Below are 26,712 nucleotides of genomic sequence, written 5' to 3' on the forward strand. Positions count from 1 at the left end.
AGGTCTAATTGGCTCCGTTTTTCAGACACATGGTTCAGAGCTTTATCTCCCCAGGATTCACCTTAAACACTAAAGAAATGAGACACTTGAACACTAAACTATTCTTGCGTGAACCCAGCAGTGGTTTGGCTGATGAGAACGCTTTAGGTAAAGTACCTTCCAATTTAAAATAAAGACAGACATGAGCTAGTTAAAAAATACAAGAAGTTCAGAATCAGTATCTGCTAACAAAGCATTTTAAACTAAGTAAACCTTCTTAAAGAGCATCTTGAGTTCAACTCATCTAGGAAAGCTGCCTTGTCAGACAAATTAAGGGACAGTGGCTTGGCATTGGCATGGTCCCATCCCAGCCAACCCAGTCACTGCCAGACTTCTGGACTGCCCTCTTCCCTTCACTTGCCCCTAAAGAGTAGCACTTTTTTTTTTCACACAAACATACAGAAACACATTTGCCAGCATTCACTGGCCAAGACTTACTTTTTCCTTGAAAGAGAGCACCTGTGCTCAGGGAGGGAAGCTCTTTGCAGCCTCCTGCACATCTGGTGTGTGGAGACACAGCGCTGCTGGCAGGGACCAAAGCAGAGAGAGGTCGTCAGGGAGCAGGACAAGTGTCTCACCCTCACGTGGTACCACCTAGACGAAGGTTTCCATTAGCCCTTGTTAACACGGAAAATGTCCCAGGCAGCACAACAGGAAACAGCAAAGTTCCGCGCCTGTGGTATTTGCTCCAAAGAGGATTGGAGGCCAGTGTATGGTGATGTGTGAGAAAATTTTGCTGTCTGTGACTCAGGGTTTTGCTAGCATGCTTTCAGTGGGGTCTTTTTGAAGCACTCTGCACCTGTGGATGGCACCAAGCTGAACTGGTCACCAGGGAGCAGACTCCAATACGCCAGGGAGACCTTTAGGAGGAGAGAGAGAGAGAGAAATGAAGAATGATGCTCATCCTTGAAATTTAAATCTATCTGTGGCTTCTACACAGTACATTTCAAATATCCCATGATGCTCATCCTTGAAATTTAAATCTATCTGTGGCTTCTACACAGTACATTTCTAATATCCCCATTAAATTAGTACATTAGATAAAACCATATTAATCGGATTACTTGGTCAGCTGTGGCTTACTCAGAATTTGTTGTGGTTTTAGTATTTTACCATTAAACATAGTTCTGGGTAATTCAAATCTCACAACACCAAGCAAAAAATGCCCACCATTAACAGCTTCAAATATGAGAAATTTTCATCACACAAATACCAGCAAGAGCTCTCACCGCTCTCCATTCCACTTTACCTGTTTATTTAGTCTGGTTTAAGTATGAATTCCTTCTCCAATGAAAGAACAACCTCATTTGAATTGCTCTATTGCAAACACAACGAACCAGCTCCAGCCAGGAAACTTTAATCCATCGCCAAAGTTTTTCAGCAGTCAGACCCCTAGCATTAACTTTGCTAGGTAATTAAAGTAGCGTATCTGACAAATTAACAGAAGGGAATACAACAGTGTATTTCTGTGCAACAGGGAGAATTTCTGCCTTTTGCAGTCATTGGTGGACTATCAAAGCTGATACAGCATGACACATAATGTTGCAGCATCTCCAGACTAGAAAAGTAAGTAATCTGAGTCACCTACAAACAGAAACAAATCCAAAAGGTCATAATAAAGCTACTAAAAATCATAAAATTAAATAAATACATGAATAAGTAAAACCTCTATGAAACAGCAGAGTTGAATTTTGCTGCAGTAGAACAGAATGCATAGCTCTGGAAACTGCCCTTCCATAATCCAGCCAAAAATTGAGATGTTTCCATCTCCACTTATTCTCCCTAGCTATGTCTACAGCATCATCAAGCACCCATCTGAAACACCGGGGAGAGGAAAAAAAAATATGATGGAGGGATTGGAGGGAGTATGGTTGGACTCGATGATCCAGTGGGTCCTTTCCAACCTAGTGATTCTATGATTTAAGAAAAATAAGTACTAGCACCTAGCTTTCATCCTGTCCCTTTAATTCATTTATCGCAAACTCGTTTATCCAAGATAATGACTAGCATCCTCTTGCAAGTGTGAATTGCTGCCATGAGCCACTACATGTATCATGGAACACAGCATGTCTTGTAAGGGAAGCCAGCCCAGCACAGGAGCGCAGGCCAGGAAAGAAAGTGATAATCTGAGGGGCTGAACAGCTTTTGCTCCAAAACAACCACTGCTGCAAAGCCTAAAAAAAATAAAATGACAAAACTCAACAATGCACCCTATACACTCACACAGAGCTCAGAGCACCAAAGCAACCCCAGCTAAGAATCATTTTGCTAGAAGGAGTACAGGCATCAAAAATGGAAATCTCCACCCTAGAATTTCCTGTAGATATCTAACACAATGCAGAAGTGCTAAATGAGTGGGAAGGAGGAGGAGAGGCAGCAGCAGTAGAAGGAAGGCTGTAAAAAGATGCTTGTTGTTTGCAGCACACAGTGTCTGTGGCACAAAATGAGCCCCAAAGCCCCAAAACAAGAGTGTAGGTGAGGCACTGACACCGAGAAGCACAGAAAATGGGAAAGTTACTGAATGCAACTGATCTCAGCTAAACCACAAACCTATTGTCATATCAATATACCATGTACCAAGCCATCAGTGCTCTTGGAAGAGGCAAGAAAGCCAAGCATGAAGCACAGGAGACTTGCACAGTGTATTCTTGTGTAAGAGGATTCTGTCGTGAAACAGTCACTGCACATTCTTGACTCTGTATCACTATCTAAGTGCTACAAAACCTCTGTCTTTAAAAAGTCCTTTTTCCAACAAAAGTTACTCTGAAGCAGCAACTGTCCTTTACAGGTCACTCGACAAATACGATGCAATTTATACTGCATAGAGATCACAAATCCCAGTGAAGACTTTGCTGTGCTACTAATTTGAGGCCACAATAGCACACGATAGCTACCAAGGTCAGCCTATGGACACAGGAGAGGCTGCAGCAACTGCTCTGGGGCTGAGACAAGTGACAAGCCCCCAGCCTTAAGCATCAGCATTGCACAGTGCCTCCCCTCTTGCATCATTCATAAAATGACCTTTCAGGAATGCAATTTCCAAAGTGACTAGTCTTGCTAGTGACACAAAGCTAGGGGAAACGGAGAATTTACAGTGATAAGAATAGATCAGATTTGTTGACTAACAAGACAGATGATGCAGTGAAACAAGGATTGAAATGTAATGAGGCCAAGAAAAAATTAAACACACGATGTACTCCAGCTTAAACAGCAGTATACAAATAGACAGGAAATACGATCTAAACCAATTCACATAACGTTTAGTAGTATTATAAAAGCAAACAAGAAAAGATCGTGCGGCTTTTACAGACTTCATCATACAGAGGAAAAACCAATGGAAGATCATGAGGCAAGAGGCACTGTTGAAATATCTGTATGAAAGGCACAGGAGCCACATTGAAAAATGTGAGACACTGTCTAGCCATTTTCCAGAAGGTTCAAACCCAGTCTTGAAAGATTTCATAGATACCAGATTAACTGCGCAACATTAATGTTTTTGCAAAAAGAAGCCTACAGTTATATAAAATCATCTTCAAGCCTCTACGATCTGATCATCTTTAGGTATGTGACAGATAAATGCAGTAGGGAAGGTGTCTCCCAAAATGAAAAGGTGTAGCACGGAATAAAACTGGCTTTGAGAAAAACGGGAGTGAGAAGCCAAGAGTTTGAACTTGTCCCTGAAAAAGCCGTGCTGTTTTGTTACTCGTAACTGAACCATATGAAAGAAAACATTGTGTTACAGGATTACCAAAACAATATTGCCGGGGGAACATTATGAAAGATTTTAATGTGAAGAATTTCTTTACAGGTAGGAACATCCTTAAATTGTAAAAAATGTTCTTTGTGCAAGCTCATACTTCTACTCTGAAAACATTTACACATATGCATAAATTTCTATATGTTGTCTAATTAAAATCAACACGGATAATGTGTTTCAATTTAACATGTAAAGCATAACAAAAATCAAGTGGATTGGTATGTTCGTATATTTTTTTCTCTCTTTGGTTCACTATGGATTTTTTACAGTTGCATTCAAGATAATGGGAAGAACTGCAGCTCCTGGAAAGCAAAAAGACAATGCCAGGTTTTAAAATGCTATCATCAGTAACAGCATTTTTCTAAACTATCCCCTTTTTTGTGAGCACTCGCTTTTTAAGTCTCTCCCTCTATGCAATATTATAAAATATTTCCTCAACCACAGCAACTTATTAGCTGTATTCCTGACTAGTTTCTTAATTGGGCTCAGAAGTAAAATTATCATTCAGATGTTAGCAGTTTTGCTGTTCAATGTCTGATCTATTTTGGAAGCTTAAACAAATTCTATAAATATTTAAATTAAATATAATCTGCATTTGCTTAGTGATTTTAATTAAGAATTAAGTTGCTGTTCCCCTGAAATGCGTAAATGTTTAAAGCCAGTGCAGTAGCAGGATAATATCGGGGCATTTAAGATTTTGTACCATTAATATACTATTCAATGTATTGCAGGCCAAGTTTAGTGCTGTAGTTGAGCTTCACAACTACTGGGAGGCGTCTTTAAAAAAAACAAAACCTATGAAAACATTTGGAAACAACTTAATTTTAAACTGATGTTACTGAGACATAGAACAGGGTTTTACTCAGCTTTTTTTTCATTTTTATTTCTGCTTTAAGCCCAGTTTCTCCAGACCTTCCTTCCACAGGCAAAACTGAGTTTACGACGTTGAGCTCACCGGATTTCTTCTGAGTCTGATGAAGGAGCCTCACAGGCTTTAGGAAGGAAAGCCACCTATGATGCCTTCACACTACTCTTTTAAAGCAAGCGAGTTACAGTCCTGTTTAAGACAAATATTTATTCCTTGGATGAGGGTACAATATATGAATCCTACTCATGGCATCTCCTGGCACTAAGAAAATCTGAGAAAACTGAAGGGTAGCCCGTCCACCGCAGAGCATGTCCCCAGCACATGGAACCCATGCCAAGACCGCCTGCTTCGAGCATCGTCCTCAAGCTACGTGTGTGTGCAGGAGGCAGAAACGTCTGTGGCTATTGGACTGGGCTTCACTAGAGGACACTGCAAGCTACAGGCAGTGTGTGAGAAACACAGTTTGGCGAGACGTGTGATGAAGCCAGCGTGCAGCTGTCCACATAGCAAAAGGCACCTCTGCAGAACAGCACAATCAAACTGAATGCACCCTGGGCAGCTCCTGTGTGTTAGTAGATCCTGCAAAGCCACACGCCTGCTTCCTCTGCAGGAAAGAAGAGCCTTATACCCAGCATTTCCAACCCCACTGTAACATTGATGAAAAATACGCCTCCCATCGCAAACATTTCTAAGGAGGAAAATAGTACGTAAAAATATGCAAGATGCTGGACAGCAACAAATTAGATGCTTAATGTCCAGGACTGAGAATAAAACCACTACAGATATTTAATTAGAATACTAGCTATTAGAGTGGCCTGCAGTTGTTTAATAATTTGTCAGTGAACTTATGTAATTAAATGTTGGATAGAAACAGGACAGATCTTGGAAAGAAGAAACTAGGGAAGAACGAACTGCAAAGGCTATAAATCTCAGATTCAACTGCAAGCGTTTTTCTCGTCGAGTCCATAAACAATTTAAAATATTCCTTCTATTTGTTCTAAACTTTGAAAGGGTGATGTTGTAGACTGCAGTCGCGTTTTGACCACAGTATAGACACTGTACTGGACAACATTTTCCCTGCATGGTTCTGCACGTGGTTTGAGGGAGAGAGACAGAGGCTATGGGCTATGCCTGCTTCTTGCCCCAGAACTGCTTAAATGGGATTGAACTGGGAAGCAGAAAATAGAACCCCCAAAAAAACAGAATGGAAGAATATTTATACCTGGTTTCAATTATACTGGCTGCTACAAACTAAAGCAAATTAAAATTATTATTTACAGAAAATGGCTTTCAGTTTTCCTTTGTATGGCTTCATGGCATGTAAGATAACAGGAAGAAGACAGATGCGTATCTCTGGAGGCCTGATTTAAAACCTCTAATTCATAACCAACAGTACACTTGGTGACCTAGAAAGAAACAACTCACCACAAAAACTCAACCTTGCCACAGCAGAGCGATTCTCACACACACATTCACAAGAGGGCAGAAGATTAACTCTCTTTTTGATCTTCCAATGAGAAAGAGCACAATTTTGATGCAGAACTGCATTTTGTCCAGTTGACACTGAGTAACTCAGGGCAGCACAGACCAAGAGGGCGTTTTCAACCTCCTATCCATCTAACCTCAAGCTATTATTACATTGATTCAACTGGTGACATCCAAAGTCCCAAGGTATGAGCATATCACTGTTTCCTTATAAAGTCATCATGGGCAATTTTGGATAGATGGATTTTATAGAACACTCTTAGGAAAAAAAAAACCAAACCAACAACAGAAGAGAGCAACGCAAAGAGCAAACAATTTCATTTTTTTACAGCCAGAAAAAGCAGCCAATAATGTTCTTCACCACACTTGATTTTTCACCCCATGGAAGGTGGCTCTGGCCTGAAACCAAACTGGGTACAAAGTAGCAGGTTCTCAGCTACCAAAGTAGGGTACAGCAAATGCCTTAAACTCACAGCAATTCTACACAGCTTCAGCTTCACCCTCTGTCATTTTCTTATTTACTGCAGTCCTTTGCACAGAGTACCAGACAGATGCAAGCATTGCATTGCGCTCTGTCCCTCAGCCACTTCTCTTCTGACATTGTCTCCAATTAACATTCCTGTTTGTTATCCAATATACTCATAATAATTTTAGTGCAGTCAACCAGTTCCTCCCCAAACGAGGGGACAGTTAATGATGCTTTCTGTTACTGTTACTATATGCTTTGCATAAGAAAGAGGACAGACTTCTTAAATAACAGGAGACAACATTCTTTTCCTGAAATGCCTTTAAGCAGAAGACATTCCTTTTTCAGCAGTGAGGTTCAACTGGACTGCCTGCAGTTTACCAGGTCAGGAGTTGCTCTCTGCCCCTGAATGCACAAATACTCTGTAGCCAACAGAGGAGCAGCCCAAGTGTCTTTAGTCTACATCCTTTTCTGTAATGGAGCAAACAATCGTCCCTCGTAACGATGAAGTCAAGATGGAAAAACTAACTGCATTGGTGCAACGTTGGGGTTGTTTTCTCTCTTTCCCTAGACCAGATTCTCTGCCCATGAACCACACACTACCCCCAGCCCTGGGATGATGATGGGTGGAGGGAAGAGGAGCTGCTGCTCTGAAGGGTGAAGGGTGAGAGCAGCCACCTCCCCCCTTCACCTCCAAAGCAACGCATGCCGAATCCAACCTGGGCATTTAAAGGGCAGAAAACATTAGACCAAACTCTATCCAAACCACAAGTACAGTCTAAATAGAAGCTTGACCTAGGAGCCACTGGCTGCAGACTAAATATTTTCATTTAAGTAACAGCTGTTAACTCTATTGTGTAAGCCCAGTTACCTGTTAATCTTCCCTCAAAGAAAAAGACTGATTCTGATTGCCTGGTAACAGTTACCCCAGCTGTGTCAAGACAGCAACATCAAAATTTTTATGCTAATAGCACAGTATAGTTAGCAACTATATGTTTTCCTAATTTTTTATATTTCTTGTTTGTTAGTTGGTTAATTTTACCTGTAATTAGTGTCAAACTGCTTTTTGGATTAAAGCATTTTAATAGGTGCATTGGCTACAAAAGAAAACACTAAACATGATTTGCATTTAACTAGGAGTCCATAATTAGCGACTTGAGCTCAATGCAGCTGATCATAATACAGACTGTAAGAGACGTCACCTCACCTACAGCTCTGCCTAAGAAAGGATTGATGATAGCTGCTCTTCTGAAATAAAACAGCTTGCAATTAAGCATAATTTCATGTGTTTAGGCAAAGAATTCCCTGGGTTGTAGCTTTCTTTACATGTTGATGGAAAAGTCTAATGCTTAAATATTAGTTTTATGTAAATTTAAGACATTACGATGGGTTCAAGTCTTAATACAGAAATAAGATATCATTTTATTTCTGAAGGGTATTTCAAATCAAAATAGATGCCTCTAGCTGGCAGTGAAACCCATAGGCCAGCAGATGCAGGGCAGCCCAGGACAAAGCTCCTCAGAACCTGATCCAGCAAAGCACTCCCTCTGCTCAGATCTGAACCCACAAACCATCGTGCCCTGTTGAACCCACGATCTGTGACAAAAACAGTCTGTGAGCTCAGCTCTCTGTTATGCAGTCCTGCAAGGTCTGTCTTAAGCCTTGAGCTTTAGTTCAAACAGGAATTAACTCAGGGAAGCCCTTAAAGATCCCTCTTGGCTTTAGGATATCTTAAAGCAAGCATAAATCACCAGTGTTTCGTCTTGGCACCAGGCTTCATACTTACTTTGCTTTCCCATGAACAACTGCCAAAATGGAAGAGAGAGGAACTCAGGTCCATTAGCCATACTTCATGTTTTCATCATCTTCCCAGAATCATTGACCACATTGTCCTGATGCATTTTTGCAGTCCTCATCCAAGTCAATGAAAGCCCTTGATGCAGCCCTGAGACAGCTACAGCTTTTAATCCTGGGTGACAGCTGTACAGGCAGCAAAAAGAGAGCTGAACCTCCAAACAGTATCACTGGGTAGAACAAATGCCATGTGAACTTGCTCTTTTCTTCACAGAAAGACACGCTCTGCCCAAGATGCAGACATCATATAAGGTACCACTGAATATATGCAAAATTAAGGAAGTGGCATTTCTATCAGCAGGAAACATTTGGGTCAAATTTGAGACAACTGTTTAGGAATGATCAAGTGTACTTACCCCAAGAGTTCATAGTCACAAGTCTAATTTTGTCACCGTCTGCTGAGCCATTTCTACTAACAAGGGCGTGCTTATTTTTGTCCCTTCAGGTGGGACTTACCAAAATAACTGGCCGACTACTCAGAGAGGGGTGAAAAAACACGCACCAGCTCCTCCATTGCAGCCACTGACTTCATAAAGTGCTTAATCAATGTTTGAAGACTAAGAAAGTACATATTGCACTGCTAGCTCTGAGACTTAGCCTACCTTAGACGGGAAAAGTGCAGTTTATTTAATTTAGTTATTAGTCTTTCAAGATAGTCTCAGAGAAAGTTCTTTAAGAACACTAAGCAATAACTAATAATAACTGAGTCACTGGGTTGGCCTGGTTTTAGATGTTAAGGGGTTCCCCGTGGATTTTCCCAAGTATTACTCTTTTCTTCAAATCAGCACATTATTTTTACAATTACAGTTGCAAAATAAATATCTTATAAGGGTTTTCCCCTTTAATGTAGCATTTCAAAGTGATTTAAATTGAAAATTATGAAGCTTTAAAACTTGAGTTTCCTCTAGAAAATACTGTTACTGCAATGTCAGTACCAATGAATAATATTTAAAACCCATAGAAATACATTTCTTGCAGGGCAGCCAAGATGCTGCAGTCCCCAATGATCTGTGCCACAGGACTAAGAACTGAGCAGGTGCAACTTCCAGCAAAGTTGTGAACATCACCAATTTGGGAATTTAAACCTCTCCTAAACTCATTACGGCCAAGACTTAGATCAAGAGTATGATAGCATTTCTTTCCCTGAAATATGCCATTATGATTTGCTCATATAAAAACCTTCCGTAAGATTCACTCATATAAAACTCCTCTTTCTATGTTTTCAGATTTCTGAAATCCTTTTATGTGAGTTGTATGTAATTGTAATAAACACAGTAAAGAAACGTATCACAGAACTTTTTTTCCCCTTTCCAATCATTTTCTAATGAATTATTTTGCGAGTATACAGTATCCGCTCCATAGCATGGGCCGCTCAGAGATAGTGTCTGAACAGTCACAACACAGCACTTTGAAAAGCTATAACCCATACCTGCATTCAGTCCAAAATATAATGTTTATTTAAAGGTTTTGCACCGTTTCGGAAGGCTGCACCACAACACACAGATAAGCCGGACTGCAGAGGAAACAGCAAGGAAAGGGCAGGCAGTGGGGAACAGGGCTGGCTTCACATGGCATCTGCCACTGCAAAACAAGCACTGGGTTCAGTGGTGCCAACGAGGAATTAAGAGCAGTCTTAAGAGGCACAGGCCATAGGAACTGCCTAATGTTCAGATTTTACATCTGGGTTTACTAATGTTGTAAATGCCCACATCCTAATGAGTTTCGCAAAACTCATATTCTGTGACCAAACAATCAAGTAGAAAGTTAAATTTTTGTAATACTGGGAGCAAAAGGAAAGGGGTTATTCCCCAAGCTGAGAATCAATTGGGGAAATCAACTGAAAATAATATGATCCTAAAACGAGTAAAACTTACAGAAGTAGTTAAAAGACCCATTAAAAGTCCCTCAACACAAAGGTGCTGAGTCATGGTTTTTTGAGTGTGCGCCAAGGCTGCGCTGCTCAGAAAACAGATAAGCTCTTTTAAAAAGATCTTTCATAACTTTTCTGAAAATGATTTTTATTTCTATTCATTTGAGAAAATTCCCACTATGGACAAATTACAACACACATCCGATGTTACACTGTGTTATGACAAGACTGGAACTACCACATACCTAGTTGGAATCCCTAATAGACATCAATTATTGTACAGGGGGATGAATTAAACAGGAAGATTATTTATTTCCATAATACTTTTAAGATATGTATTTTCTTGAATATGATGAAACACTTATTGGTTTTGGTTAGGAGAGAAAAGGGACAGGAGGCCTAGCATTAAAATTAATTTTCTAATTGGATTTTAATGAACCTTGTCAAACCTCTTAATGCAGTTTTCTGATTTTTAAAGATCACTCAGACCCTATCTAAAGATTAAAACCACATTAAGTATTAAATGTGTCCCTTTTAGTGGTAGGGCTGTACAGGCTGAGTCTTAATCCAAAGGCAAAATATTTTCTTTTAAAAAATGAAGAATCAAGGCATAAGCCAAATGGAATTACTTCACATTATTTTAGATAATGTTACATTATATCACTTGTGAGGGAAAGCACTTGGAAGAAAACAAACAAACCACAAAACACTGCCAGTTGTTGGTAGATTAAAAGCAATAGCAAATTCTATATTCCAGAAGTATTTTTTTTCCCCTAAAGTTTCTCTTGGAAAAAAACCAATTGTTTTTGGTTTTCAAGAAGAGACCACATTTTGACTGGTCTGCTGTAAGCAAGGGCGGGACAAATGCCTTAAAACTGGCAGGACATGTATGCTGTTCACACTGCTGTTACTGGCGTTCCTCTTTAAATGTAAATATTACTATAGCAATGAAATATTTTGTGTGACTCAAGTAGAAAACAGTTTCAGACTGCACTGAAAGTCTGTACACACCAACATCAGTGAAGGCAAAGAGGACAGTGTGGACGTGCTCCTCTCTCACCTGTGTTCTTGATTCCACCTCTCCTCGGGGCCACAGTGGGTCCCCAAGCACCACAGTGGGGCTCCCATAATAGCCCCAAATATTCTTAACAATAAGGCAGATGTGTCTTCCTAGTTTCACAGGCCTTCTGGAAGCATTTTCTTCCTCTTCATATCAACATTTTCCCCTTATATACACCTCTTCCTTTTGCCTCAAGGAGGCTTTTATAGCTACTGCATCTTGTATTATGGATCTGAAAGGCCAAATCAAGCTACAACATTGCAACGAATTATTCCCATCAGTCCCATATTACAGACTCAGGAATTCAGACTGGTATCATCACCAGTAACCCCCAAATTAATGATTATATTTTATGAGCAACCCTCAGTTCAATGCCACCTTACATCAAACTTCAGGTAAGGAAAACCACACCTTCAATCCAGAAAACAGTGTACTATGCATCAATTTAAAGGAGCGCTCCTAATCTGAGATTGAGCAGCCACTTGCTCGCCCGCCTCTGAGGTATCAAAGGCTTCTTTCATTGAAAAGACCTTTTCAGTTAAGTCATATTCCTATTCTTTTGACAAAAGTCCTCCCAACGAAATATAAAATTCTTATTTATTTACATACCTAGCTCTAAAAGCCCTTACTGTTTCGTAGGAATAAGAATTTCCTGTATGTAAAAGAGGAATATCATTCCAAAGAAAAAATAATGGCAAGGACAAAACTTTATTCAAGAAGAAAACTGGTACTTCATTTAGTATTTTAAAGACTTCATTAACAAAATTCTCTGTGGGTATCTACAAATGTTAAATTAAGATAAAGACCTTAAACAGTCTGTCAGACAGATGAGCACATCAAAGCTTTTCAAAAAGGAAAAACTTGAGACTTGAAAACCATCAGAGAGTAGAACTGAGAAGAAATAAAGGCTAATGAAGTAACTGAGATGCCCAAAGAAACATCTAGAATAGGTTTTCCTTTACATTATCATCCTCTGACCTTACGAAGACTAAAGAATGAGGCTGAATTCACTTCTTGAGGCTAAATTCACTTCATAATATTTGATATTTCGTTACAGAAATGCAGATTTCTATAAAAACTTGTTCTTCCTTTTTTAATCTCCTCTTCACTCTATATTTGAAAGATCTCTCTGCTGTTATTTCAAAATTACTTGTTACACTGGAAAACAGAGGAGAAAATACTGCATACATTCCCATAAACCTGCTGAAAAGAGGTCCTGGTGCAATCCCTGGACCAGCTCCAGTGGATTGCCACAGCCCCGGCACCTCTGCATTCGCAGATATACAAAGGCAGGAGGTCTCTCCCGAGTGTTGTCCTCTCTAAAACAACCAGCAGCCTATAACCTATAATGGCCTACATATATCCGTAGATGTATACCTTAAAGGCCAGAACTAGGCAGAGAGGTCAATCAGGAAGGTCTTCCGATATGGAGTGGAATGAGGCAGTTAGACGTCAGACAGATGCACAGGTATGCCAAGCTGTATCCCGGAGGAGAAGTCTCCTGTTGAACGCAGCACAGCTCGAGGTTTCCCATCTTCACTAGCTAAATCAGACCCCTCAAATGGTGAGTCAGGAAGAAGATAGCCCACTTACTAAGAATAAATCAAAGTAATTGTATGTCGTAAATCTCTATAAATATCCAGAACAAATAAATCAAACTTTTGTTTCATCTGTAACCTAAGGCTCTAAAAACAACACAACAGTCTCAAGACACAAAGTCTTTATGCTTCAGAGAGTAGCTGTGGCAAACAAGTACGTCCTCTGGCATACAGCACGATACAACTCTGTATGCACACCTCTTACCACCAGCAAAGTCAGGCGAATGAAGGAGTCCAACAAAAAATGTCTATTTATTGTTGACAGTAAAGAATTTTTTGGAAGAAGTAAGCTGTGTCAGAAACTGACACCAACTTCAAAACAGTCAAGCCTACATGAACTGTGCAGTCATCTTTATATGTCCTCTGCAAGCTCATAAACAAATGGATATAAGCCGTGATTATAGTTCTCTTAAGTTTTCAAAATAATATTGTTTTTTTACCCATCATGATTCATAATGAATGTCAGGTTTTTTTTCTTGTGTAACACATGCCAATTTTATAGTCTGCGTGCTAATTCTTTTGGAGCAACAAGACTTGAACCCCACATGGAAAGGACTAAATCTGCTGTGAGCATTGGGATTAATCCTTCTGACTTGCTAAAATCTGGTTTCAATCCTGTCTCGGCATATTCATTAATGTGTTAGCCCCTAACACAACCGGAATTTTAAATGTACTTGCTGCAAGAGTATTGGAAGATAATGTTTTAGTTCCTTATTTTATTGAGTGTAATGTTCTCCAAAATATGATTGGGTTTGATGCATGATCACTTGAAAATGCTGCTCTTAAGATAAAAGCTAAATCAACAGAACAATGCATTTCATTTAGAACAGACCATTTGGGAACACTACTGGAGATGAATATAAAAGCACTCCTTTCTAGATATGCATATCATACCCATGATATTGACTGCAATAGCAAGTACATTGCTCTCAGGAAAATTACCATGGTCAGATCTTTCAGTAAAAGTCGCTGCAAACATCTAGGTTCCAGGGAAGGAACGTCCTTGAGCTGAGGGAGCCTTGTCCACGTGTCCTGGTTCGCAGGCTCGGTGCCTGGTTTGCTGGATTGAATTTATCAGCCTGTGGGCCCAGGAAGGAAAGTCCCTGCACCCCAGAAGACAAGTTTTCATGACCCAAATCCAGTTCATCATGCCCTGAAGCCTCAGCTCAGAGGAGCAGAGAGGGTGATGTTCACTTTCTAAGTCTATTTGATGTGGAAAAAGAAATGTATAGGATGAAGACAATCCCCTTGCCATCTATGGGAATTCATCATCATATAGTTATGCATGCAGCTGCACAGCCACTTCCACACCAGGATTTTCCACTGCAAGGCTTTCACACAGAGAATCATACTTGTTTTCAGGGGCATGTTGGTAATAAGATATCCCTAAACTCATCTTACCCCCAGTGAAGCACAGGCAGGGCTCCCAATTGTCCGAAAGTGTATTTTTTACCTTAATTCTTGGTAAAGCATAAAGCAAACAAACACTATCAGAAGCAAAATTACAATCACAGACCAGGGTTGGTGCCAGTTGGAAATCACGTGATAAACTGCTGCAAGTTCATTACCACGCAGCTTCCAAAGTAAACTAGAAATTTTCAAAACCAGAAAGATGAATAATCAAGGAAATTCCATAATGTCATTTACTGATGAAGCAGCATTATAAAACAATCTTTCCTGCTGCTGTAGATTGACTTTAGCCAAAGAGATTATTAACCACTGATGAATATCAATGATGTTTTTCCTCCCCAAGCAAAACAAACCCCTTTGTACTCACCCTATGCCCCTTAGCTGGCTAACTAATGTTGTGCTTAATGTTAAGGATGAAAAGAATAATGGGGCTCGAAATACAGTATTGTTTCCAAACCTTAATAAAAGGAAAGCCATGAAGTACGAACCTGGGTAATCACTTCTACTAGAGAGAAAATTACTCGGGCAGTTCCTCAGTTGAAAGCACTCAGAAAAAAGTCATGCCCAGGGCTGTTCTTCTAATTGGGCTGGTTTGCAAACGCATGACTAAATAAATAACCTCTGCAAACAAGAAAACAGGATCTATGCTGGACACATGGAGCTACCATCACTACTTTTAACTGTATTTTACTATGCTTTTACCAATATCTCAATCTTTAAATTAAAATTATAATTTTCAGTGTTAGCCCCAGAAAGGTTTTCAGTGACATGAAAGTTATTCACAGTTTGCAGAGTATCATTGAGGTTAATAATATCAAAGAAATTTCTCTTCCAGCATCCCAAGCAAAAAAATTCTTTGTACAAAGTACTAGATGGCATTAAATAAATTATTCCTCGGTAAAATTTCTGATATTGCAGTAATGGAGGAGAAAAATTTCTTGAGAAAAGGGTCAGGAATGTCCCCTTGTCTACTTATTGAAGTTAGGATGACATCAATAGGTATATTTGAATATTGCCTTTAGGAACAAGTCTCCATAACTAGGTAAATAGCTGTGGTTGCTTCCCAAAGGACTAAAGTATGTTCTTTTTCTGATCGTACCTACCTCAGCAAAAGATGATCCTAACTTGAGAGCGATCAAGGCGTCTTAGCTGTGGGTCACTGATATTCAAACTGCTCATATGCAGGTCAGGTGATGCACTGAAAAAATCCCAGTCTCAGGTTTCCATACCTGAGAGTAAGTCATTACTGGGACAAATCTGATCATAAATCACATGGCAGGGGCAATTGAGTTGTTCTCTTGTTAGTGTCTACCACTAACTGTTAGACATTATTGCAGAAGTTGGCTTTACTGTTACAAGATGTACAAAGGAAAACTTCTGTTTCAGATGCTGTCTGTGACATTTAAGCAGTTCCCAGGTATTGCTTCACAACTGATTGCCTAAAGGACCTAGTGGGTTTATTTGCTAAAATACAAGTGCATGTGGGGACACTTCGAAGTCAACAGAGTCTCACCATTTCTTTACAGTCACATACTTCAAATAATGATATTTCTCCCTGCTGCCAGGCACTGCCAGAGCCACAGCTGGGAGGTACTTGATGGTACTTCACAAGTGAGCAAGAGCCATCTTCAACTGCATAGTTCTGGCACCTGGTCTGTTCGGGAGAAAGTTCTTCTCTCATTTTTCCCCTGCAGCCTTTCTGCTCTATTCCTTGAGCTATTTTTCTCTGTTCCCAGCCTCCTCTGCCCTACTCAGCAAGATGAATCAGACACCACACTAGATGCATCTTACAATGCCACAAACGCATCTCGAAAATGGTTGAGCTCGCTCTTTGCCTATCTCAGGGAATCTTCAGCTATCCCAGAGCCTCTAAAAATGCTCTGACTCTAACCATCTCTTGGATACTACTCCAAAGCTGATGTTTAAGGCTCTGTGATCTCCAAGGGAGTCCCACCTGGCCTTCTTGGTTTGGTTAGTTGGTTCAAACTACAGCTGCCATCAGACTTGCAAGAGTCACCAAGTGGTTTGGGCTCAAAGAGCCTCAAGGATTGTTTATAGCTGCTGCTGAGGAGCTGAGTGATAGCACCCACATATTTACAGTTTAACGAAGAAATAAATCGCCTCAGCAAACTATAGCCTGCAGGAACTTCACAGAACATGTCAAGTTCCACTGATGGAGATGGGTGACATACAGATGAAGTAAGTGATAAAGCAAATAGCTACAAAATGTATGTGAGGGCCCCATACACCCACATCTGAAATGTCACCCTGCATATGAAGTAGTTTATAATCTCCTTTAAGGCCCAAGAAAGTAAAAATGCATGGAAATGTGATTTACTTTAAATCACAACAACAAAAGGAACTCTCATAGAAGGCAAAATATCCATTTTTTTAAGAAAATCTGCTCAAGTATTTGTGCTATTTTCAGGACCCTGTGTGTGCACAGTGGAAAATGAAATAATTTCCCAAGTCTCTTTGCATGGCAACATGTGAAAATCAGAGCAGTTCAGATGACTTAACACAATCTGCTGTTTAGTGCTCTATGTTAGCTCCTGTCTCTGTTATTAATCTGACAGGCTGGCACATAATTGTCACTCTCGATCTCAAAATTCATTCAATTCTTACCTTCTTACTACTATTTGATCTCTTATTACAGTTTCTTTCACCAGCAGACTGTCAATTACACAACAACACTCAACAATTCCCAAGGTAAAGAACTTCCAAGTTACAGGACCGGAGGGCAAATGCTCATTCACACTCAGAACCCCTCTCTCTGAAGTCCGTGCAAGTGTTGCCATTGATTTCTACAGGACCAAAGCAACCTCCTTGCAGGCACATCAGGTCCTGGAGAGATGACACCAGCCCATTTCTGCCATCTACTTGTTTGTACTCTTCAAAATGAAGGGCTGCGCTGCAACGCAGGTACATTGCAGATAAGAAGCCTGTGTTAAGAGTGATTTAATATTGACATTTTCTCAGGCCCCGTATTTAGGAGTCGGTCATTAAGTATTCCTCGTCAGCGTGTTCTCCACTGAATTCACATTGCCTGACAGTACAATTACTTCTACATAGACAGACAGTTCTTTAATTTCTACAGATGTAACATAAGGTACGCTAAACCTTTTTGCTGCACCTACTTCAGCAATGTGTTTCAGTGTACCAGTCAGGTAACACGAAGCATTTGCATGTGAATAGTTCTGCGCTGGCAGAGCACTCTGTTAGCACCTCCCTACTGCAGCCAAAAGCACAGGCTTTTCTGCAATTGCATGTGCTAAGGCTGAAACTATTTTTAACAGTCAATGTTGCTGCATTATGGAGCATCAAACACATAATAGCAAATCCTAGACACAAAAGCAATCATTTTGCAGCTGACCACCCATACTATTAACAATAATTTGCAATGCACGTGAGGCTCAAGAAGGAGGGCATCAGCTGTAGATTTAAATGAGGAAAGGGCAGGAGTGTTTCATCCACCCATCAGCACTTGCCAGGGAAGCAGATCAGCTTCCATGGCTTGTAATGCAGTTCCTGTTGTACAGACCCATTCTCTTCATTCAGATCAGGGTCTGCCAAAAGACCTTTTGGCCCCAATACAGAGCCATACCAGCTGCAGTCTCCTGAAACTTCTGTATAGCCTTTCCAAGAGTTTTCCTACAAAGGGATGTAAGACAGCCAATGTTAACATACCTGCATTCTCAAAATCCTCTGCAAGAAAACATTTCACAGGTACAGGGAAGGAAAAACAACAGTGAAACCATTGTTGCCTTATGTGGGCCTCAATGAGGTCAACAGCTCTGTTCATATGGTGTGCGATTTGCTTCAACTAGTCCTGAGGCAGTAAAATGACACTTAGGTGGCTTCCCAGTTAAGTTGCTACTTAATAATAAAATGCTTCCTACGTTATTTTAATGTTTATATAAAATCACATTCTATAACTTTTGTAATTGGGCAAGGTAAGGGAAGATTCTTTAATTATGCAATATAAACATGAAAACATGAAGGATTAAGCTCTCCAACCTTGAACATAATCCAAAATTCAACTGGATTATGGCCTCTGCACCATCTGCTTCCTAACCTGGAGCTGAGATGGGATGTCCCACTATCTCAGCTTTATGAATCAACAAATCCTTGAACAAGGAGTGCCCAGCAGCTGCAATTTCCTAGTCAAAATAAAAACCATCACTTCAAATATATTTTTTTCTAAAGTTGTAAAGAGAGAAAAGCAAAAAAAATTGACCCAGAACACACAAAAAATCCTTCTCCGGTGCTAAAATAACTAGCTGACAGCCCTGGTTTTCTGTAGTTAAGTCAGAACTACCACTATTTAGGTAAAAACAGGACTTCTTTGTTGAGGTGGCAATGGTCTCAGCTCAAGCCTGGCTTAGCAGAGCTTCCTCCTCCCTCATGGCTGGTACTGCAGTGCCTGCCCTGGTTTTGCACACAACCTGCCTGCTTGCCTTCCTGCATGTCTATTTACATATGGTTTGCTAATTAGCATATTATCTGCTTCAAATTGGTTGTTTCTGGTGCAGCCTTCCAAAGACAACTAATAAAATCTATGCATTATGTGCAAAATATTGAATGTACAATCACCTCATTAGATTCCTCACTAATATTTTTCTATCAGTGTGACATAAAACCCAATGATGAGCCAGTGAAACTGGCAAGTGGAGACCTTGTGTGATAGCATCTCCCTTTCATAGTCTTGGCTATACAGACTCCTCCTTCACAGAGCCCTTCACACAGGCACCGAAGCCACAGCAGCTTAACACCCTGCAGCCCACCAGGGGCTGAGTAATGGTAGATGTGTGAACACATGATTTTAGCCTGCAGTAAAGAGAAAAGAGAGTTGAAATTGCAATTTAAAACCAGCAGCACTTTCCAGAGGCTAAGGGCTCATACGCTATTATCAGAGCTCAGGTTATGCCTGGTGAACTGTAAAACTGATCATGAACCTGAAACCTTATGTATTTACATTCAGGCAATGATATCTAACTGTCCAAAATTCCCAGGAATCAATGCAAACTCTCTCTGCATTCAGTGCCTTACGTTTCCTGCTACAGCCATGCTATTTACTTTGATTAATGATCACTTTGTGTACTATTGGCTGAGCAAGCGAAATGTGACTCAAAGCATCTGAAATAAGACAAGGGACACATTAAAGCCTCCAGCACAATGAAATGGCCTTGCAGCTCCCTACCCTCTCCTTTCCAGTTTTTTTAACCAGCTCTGAACTACAGGATATATTTCCTAAGAACGTTCCAAAGATCCCATCTTACTACTGGAATATACAACAGTATTTAGAGCTCCACTGGGTTCTTATGAATAGCCTTCCCTAGCTTTCAAATTTCTCCCTGACTACAAATCTAGCAGCCCTGGAGAAGTTAGCCAAAATGCACAAGTAGTTTACTGAACAATGTACCACAGATAAATTGTCATTTATTTCTTGGAGAGTTTCAAAAGAAAATCATGGGATAAATGTTCCCAGAGTACAGAGAAGAAGTGGCCTAAAAAATGGGAAAGAAAAAAGTAGGAAATTGCAACACTACCTACACATATCTAGTGTTCATCAGAGATACAGGGGTTTGATGCAACAAAACCTTCAAGGCCAGGTCCTGGCAATAACGTGACTGAGTCTCAAACAGTTGAACAAAAGCAAACCCTTGCAGCAGCTTGTCTTCTCCTCTCAGCTTATTTCAATACAATTTGCAACATTCATTCCCTTCCTCTTCACCCAAAAGAAAAAGTAGCAGAAAGCATCTTTCTGTAGAAGAGTTCTAGGCAGAAAGTTCGTTCACAAGAAATAAAGCTTTTAAGAATATTTGGCCCCAAACCCACCAGATCACATAAATGCTTTTTATGAAACATGTCAGAGAGATCAGCAATCAGGTCTTTCACGGGGGAAAAAATAACCATGTAATGAAAACTTTGTCTTTAGTCAGAAACAACCGGGGAAAAATAATCATGTAATGAAAACTTTGTCTTTAGTCAGAAACAATCAGTCCATAGAACAGTGTAGATGCCGATGAATGAAGAACTGTGTGCATGACATGCTGCTACGATGCAGAGCCAAGATGCTCACAACAGTTTTCAAGTCTCAACATTTTGCTGTAGTTTCTGGAGCCTGAAAGGTCAGGGCCATGAGGAGGTTCTTTCCAAAGCCACCTTTGAGAGGGAAACTCAGAGGCTGTGGCTTTGATTTATAGCTACTTTGAATAAGCTTTTAAAAAGTCTCTATATAAAAAAAATAACAGTTTGGCATTTTGGAGATGGAACTCAGGTTTTAAGATATCAGGATGATTTGTGAAGGACTACCACAACGCAGAGCCTACAGTCGTGTACTTTGTTCAGAACTGCTAAACCTGCACTATGGATTTGCAGAAGAGGTCTGGCACACATTCAAAGAATGGGATGAAAAATCATGGTTTGGGCAAAAATAGCTGTACCAGAAAAAGCTGTCATAATACATCGGATCAGAAATCTTTCAGTTTTTAGAAACCTAGCATTTTGTTAAGGTGAAAAACTCTCAAAGTTCTATTTTTAAGCTTCAAGGAAAGCAAGTCTTGAAATACTTGAGGAACAAATATCATCGTTTGATTCACAAGGGAAGTATTCCTCTTTTATCCCCCTGTAATTCACAAAGAGGAGAGCATTTAGAATATTTTCTTCCAAAATAGCTCTTACTTGGTTACCTAGATCAGAGGTCTGCCTACAGAAATGATAATGAAACTACAGAACTATTTCAGCCCAATCTTGGCTCCAATAAATTATGTGGCTACTTTAAATAGACGTTATGCATCAGACTGCAGTTCTCAATCATATTTTAGTGTAACACTATATTCCTAGAATATGTTATCCACTAGTTATATGCAAAACTTGTAGTTCAAATCAATGTATGAAAAAATATTGCAAGACTTGGTTAATCTTGTACAAAGCAAAGTGCAAAAGATAAGTTCCTCCACAGCAATGAGCTGATAAGAGCCTTTTGCTGATTTGTTCATTTTGAGTTTGGGTTTGATCTGTTTGGCTTTTACATCCCTTCAATCCCCTCGCATGTAAGTTGTCACAGAAGAAGTTCCCATCCTGAGGCAAAATCCTGGGCCCTTGGGAAGAGGATGGATTTTGGTGCCTTCAGTTCTTCACCTTGAAAACAGGAATAGTTTTAAAGGGGAGATATTGCCGATGCTCCTTCTTTTCCAAGGATTTACTACATGAGTCTAGAGACAAGGAGCAAATCTTAGCGCAAAAGACCAAATCTGAACAATCACATATAAACCACAGTTTGAAACTGCTCTATCTTAAAGATTAGTGTGGTAGAGTGGTTCAAGCCATGAGCAAACTGTAAGCTGTGTGTGAATAGGCCAGAACTGAAAATTAACCATTTCCAAATTCAAGCATAGAAAATAAAAAGCCAAAAAGCATTCATTGAAATGAGAAGAGGGTATTTTCAGTGAGCTTCACAAGTCATCATACATCACAAAGGTGATATTCACATCCAAAGCATATGGGGGAGCGTGCGCTTTGTTTTGAGAACATTTGACAAAAAGGTTTCAGTACTGCCTTCTGCCTCCTTTCCTCACAAAACGGTCTTATGAAACCTACTGTAGCCTTTTCTCCGCTTCTTTTACACCATATATATTCCCAGTATATATATGGCTCTCAAAACTTCCTGAAACTGTGCTAAAAACTGTAACTTAAGACACAATGAGGGCTTTTTAAAAATAATTTTTTCAAAGCTAAACAGCAGAGGAAATCTAAGGTCACATAGGTTTAAGAAGCAATTAGTAATGAACATTTTGTTACTGAATTTAGCTCTTTTTTCTGTTTGCAAAATATGTAGGAGTAGTGCAAAAAGGGGTCAATTTCAGTAATACTTATTAATTTCTTTTCAAACATTTGATAGAAGTGGACTTGCAAACTTTAGGTGGAAGTATGCAGCATTTAAACTTTCAGGCATGCATTCCTGTCATGATTTTGTTACCGATAAGATGCAATACCAATGCAGTCATTAGCAGTCAACACTATGCAACATCCTTTCTCAACAATAATCAAATATATGTGCTGAATTCCACATTCAAAAAATAGAAATATTTGAAATTAAGTCGATTTTACATAAAAGTTCCTGTTAGAAAAATGCTGACTTATCACTAGGGGGCAAATTTTAAAACTGTTATTCCAAACTGAAATGCAATACTTTAGACATGCAAACATCTCTAACGCTGCTTATAAATCTGTTTTCAATATACATGTCAAAAGTCCATGCTTGCTGAGTGGCAAGACAGTAATAAAGATTTTTCAAAACAGATTATAATTACCACGCTGATGATATGTTTAGTCTAGTAAAACTTAGTGGAGAAAGCAATTTTTCTCCTAAAAGAATTTACCCCTGGATAACATTGGACAGTTTAGTTTTGCTCTGCTTCTTGAGGCTCCTGCTGACAGCTCCAACAGGGTTCACGCACTGCTTCTGAACAGGGAAATAGGGGCATCCCTTGCCCATGGCTCGCAGGCAGCCAGCAGTAAGGAAATCCTGCTCCGGCTCTGAACTAGAAAGCAACCTGGCCATCACATCTGTGGGTGGGATTCATATGACCAGCTGCAGAGGCCTTTAAAACTGACCAGGGGAAAGACAGGTGGACAAAATATACTCCCTGCTCCTTATAATGTCAAAAAACACACCCTCTTTCCCCTCTACTGACATCCACTAAACCGTGTTTGTGTCAGCGGAGGAGCCACCGAGCATATCTTATTCAAGGCAGCCTGTGCACTGGGGTTTCTTAAATCAATTTTTCGTGAGCGATTCAAAACTGTGGATTTTTTTTTAATAATATGGTTCAAGCCGATTCAACCCAAAACCTAAGAGAAAGAAAGAAGACAGCCAGGGAAACAAAAGAAACACTCGAAAAACAAAATTCAAACCAAAAATCTACAACCCACAATCCTGCTATTTCGCTTACTTTATGCTTGTCTTTCAATTTATTATCTAAGAGAAGTTCATACTTGACCTGCATTTAAATTACGCCAGTAATTTTAAGAGATTTTTTTTTGCATAAGCAGTAATTTTCAGTCATTTGACCTGCACTCGGTACTCAAAACACATTTTATGGATTCTGTTCACGCTTTGTCCACAGCATTGGTGCTCTCCCTGAATATAAGAGCATACAAACATTCAGAAATATGATTCCTGCTCTCTGTGTAACAACGCAGTTATCTACCTCAGCAGGACCACAAATTTTCTTGACATGAGACGTCAGTTCTGAGATGATGAGGAAATGACCGTCACGATGATTTACAGCTACATGAAAACAAACATTTTGAATGCATAGAAACACAATCATCCTCTCTCTCCAAGTGAGCACCTGAAGCAGGTGAATTACATGGATTCTGGCTCAGAGCTTTCCTCCAGAATGCTAATCTCCACTTTGTAGGTTAAACAATACTATATATGCAGAACTAAATCCATTATATGGAATCATAGAATCGTTTGGGTCAGAAGGGACCTTAAAGACCACGCAGTTCCAACAGTCCTGCCATGCGCAGGGACACCTTACACTGGATCAGGCTGCTCAAAACATCATCCAGTTTGGCCTTGAACACCTCCAGGGATGGGGCAGCCACAGCTTCTCTGAACAACCTCTGCCAGAGCCCCATTAGGTGTTTCCGACTCCTTATGCCACAGTGCTGTGACACGCATTGCATGCCTGAGCCCAGAGGGCATCCTGCTCCAGCCTCCCCATCCCACAGAATAAAACATTCAACTTCCTAAATCCAGATGTCTGTTATTTCAGGGTTTAGATTCAGAAGGGTGGCTGATAAAGGATTAATACATTTATCTGTTTTTTTATGCAAACACAAACAGTGAATTTGCTTTTTCATGCACTGGAATTAAATTCAATGTGATCATAAGAATATGTTAACATAGTAGAATCTCTGATGAATAATTCAGGCTCTTGGGAGTGAAACACTGAAGGAGACATTTTCAGATGACTGTGCTGACAGGCTCTGATGTCCAATATGTTCAACGCAATGGAGAATGATTTAGAAAGCCCATGAATGTCATTTTTCTAGTTAATTTACTTCTCATCAATAATAAATGGCATTATTTTAAATTCCCTACTGGAGAGACTGGAACATTCATGCAAGAATGGTCAGAAAGTGCATCACAATGATGTCAATACCCAGATGTAGGAGTGAGTCAGTCATGCGCTTCTGACCGAGACGGCACTGAGAGAGGTTATGAAAAAAATTCCCAATATGACCACAATATTTACAATAAGGAGGAGTCGTGAGTGAATTATGCCCCATTTGAGTTATCTCCTCTGCTGGCAAGTTCAGACACTCTTTCTCAGATGCCTTTTGTGTGTACATGCCCCTGGCCAGGCTGTCAGAGTCAATCTGCAAACAACAGGTTAACTAAGACCTGAGTTTGTTTTCATGCAGCCTTTTATTCCCTCACAGGCCAAGATTTCATAAAGTCAAAAGCAATTTGCCTGGATCTCAAAGATTTTAAGCATTGGCTCACTGATTCTGATTTTGCAAATAGAGGCCATGCAGACGCACCACATACATGAACAGCAAAACTTTAGAGTTAAGCTTCTTTATGCCAAACAAACCACGAAAGTCTCCCTCGTTCCCCCAAGATGCTCAATAGTTAAGCTCATTAAATCACAGTCATCCTTTTAAATAATTTGTGATTTATATAATCACACACAAGTCTATTGAGTGCAATTGACCTATACTAATATACCTCTCAGAAAAAAAACTTTCACTGTTGCAATTCTAATTAGTAAATAGCAGATTTCTCTTAATTGCTAGGGAAACAGAGCTCACCCATCACAACAACAACCCTGCAGGTCAGCAGGCTGTAGAGCACAAGAGAAAACAGGCAGCTCAGCAAGGCACGTACCGGAACGGCACAGTCTTTTCATGAAGTGGGCACGTTATAAATCCCTTGATCACGTGCCTCAAAGTTGTTGCTTGGGTGAGGCCATCTCCCAAGCTGCTGAAAACTCAGACCTGCCAACTCCCTTGTTTTCACCAAGACTGCTGGGCTTTCTCTGAAATACCAAGAGAAGCAAAAGCAGAGTTATAAATTGAGGTGGGTGTTGCTCAGCCACCTCAAGCACCCACCCACGTGCCAAGGCAGGGTAAAACCATTCTTCCACACATCCAGTAAGAAGCTCCCCTGGGCTGCCCAGGACTCAAGGACAATCAGACACATTAATGGGGATGGTGTTACCCGCCCTATCAAACCACACATTTTAAGAGGGAAAACAAGCTTCTTGTTTCCTTCCTAGTACTGTGAACTTCTCCCAGTCAACCCACACTCATACCGGCAACTTCTGGCACACAGGAGCCTCTTCCTGTTAGCAAACTCCAAGGCTGAGCTGGCAACATGGCATCTGGTTTGCAGAGTTTCAGCTCTCCTTTGGCTTTAATTCAAATGTATACAGAAAATATGTCACAAACCCCAAAGCTGAAACATAGACCAGTGATTTCTAGATTTGTGCAAGATATGAGCCCATACATACTGGATTTTCAAAGGCATTTTGCCAACCAATGCAATACTAAAAGGTAGCTGTCAGCACCTGAAAGCCCTGGAAGCATCTGAAGGTCTGGCTTGGTGGTTGTCCACATCAGAGCACCATGAAAAACATTTTGAAACTTAGCTTCTTATACAGAGAGCTGAATTTCCGACACTGCAAAATTAAACTGCGTCATGGCTGTATTATAAAACTAACGAATTTAATGTTTTGACCACGAAACCTTAACTTTGACAAAGACATAAGATTTAAAATTACCTTTTGTATGATTTCAATAGCAGTCTATTATGTAATTGTCAGATGAAATCAATAACATTACCTTTTGGTATATCCCAGTGTACATGATTTATCTGTGGCAATGTTCCATAATTACAGCTGGTATAAAATGACTAATCAACTTCACATTTTGACACTAATTCATCACAGTTAACCATTTTATTTGCAACTTCCACCCTGTTTGCTATTGAACACATTTTTAAAAGCAGTTGAATGATCCTTAAATTAAGGCAGCAAAGCATGGTCCTTCCTGTAGATTTTTATACATATATATATATATATATATATACACACACCTCCCTATAAACGCACAGAGAGAACTGACCAATGCTTTGTGTTTGCCTATTTAAATGTTTTACAAACTCCAAAAAGTGGCTAATTTTCAATGCAATTCACAGCACACAAAATGACTGAATATTTGACAAGCGATAGAAATTAAGCCAGTTTCAACTTCCTTTCAGCTCATGTCATTTATTTTATTGGATT

General features: G+C 39.9%; 1 protein-coding gene across 8 annotated transcripts in view; it reads right to left on the bottom strand.

The window, feature by feature from the left end:
- HTR2C (5-hydroxytryptamine receptor 2C) overlaps window positions 1–26,712 on the bottom strand; it is a 266,373-nt gene that overhangs the window by 80,968 nt on the left and 158,693 nt on the right. For 5 of the 8 annotated variants that reach the window (XM_054076041.1, XM_054076039.1, XM_054076040.1 and 2 more), the window contains one exon: window positions 478–899. The exons of 1 other annotated variant lie outside the window; for it this stretch is intronic. The gene's annotated coding sequence lies outside the window, so the exon portion shown is untranslated. Of the gene's footprint in view, window positions 1–477; window positions 900–8,401; window positions 8,684–25,313; window positions 25,465–26,712 lie in introns of those variants that run through there. 2 more of the 8 variants (XM_054076036.1, XM_054076037.1) reach the window with 2 other exon arrangements.

This window comes from Cuculus canorus, chromosome 10 (genome assembly GCF_017976375.1).
Source record: "Cuculus canorus isolate bCucCan1 chromosome 10, bCucCan1.pri, whole genome shotgun sequence".
Classification (NCBI taxonomy): Eukaryota; Metazoa; Chordata; class Aves; order Cuculiformes; family Cuculidae; genus Cuculus; species Cuculus canorus.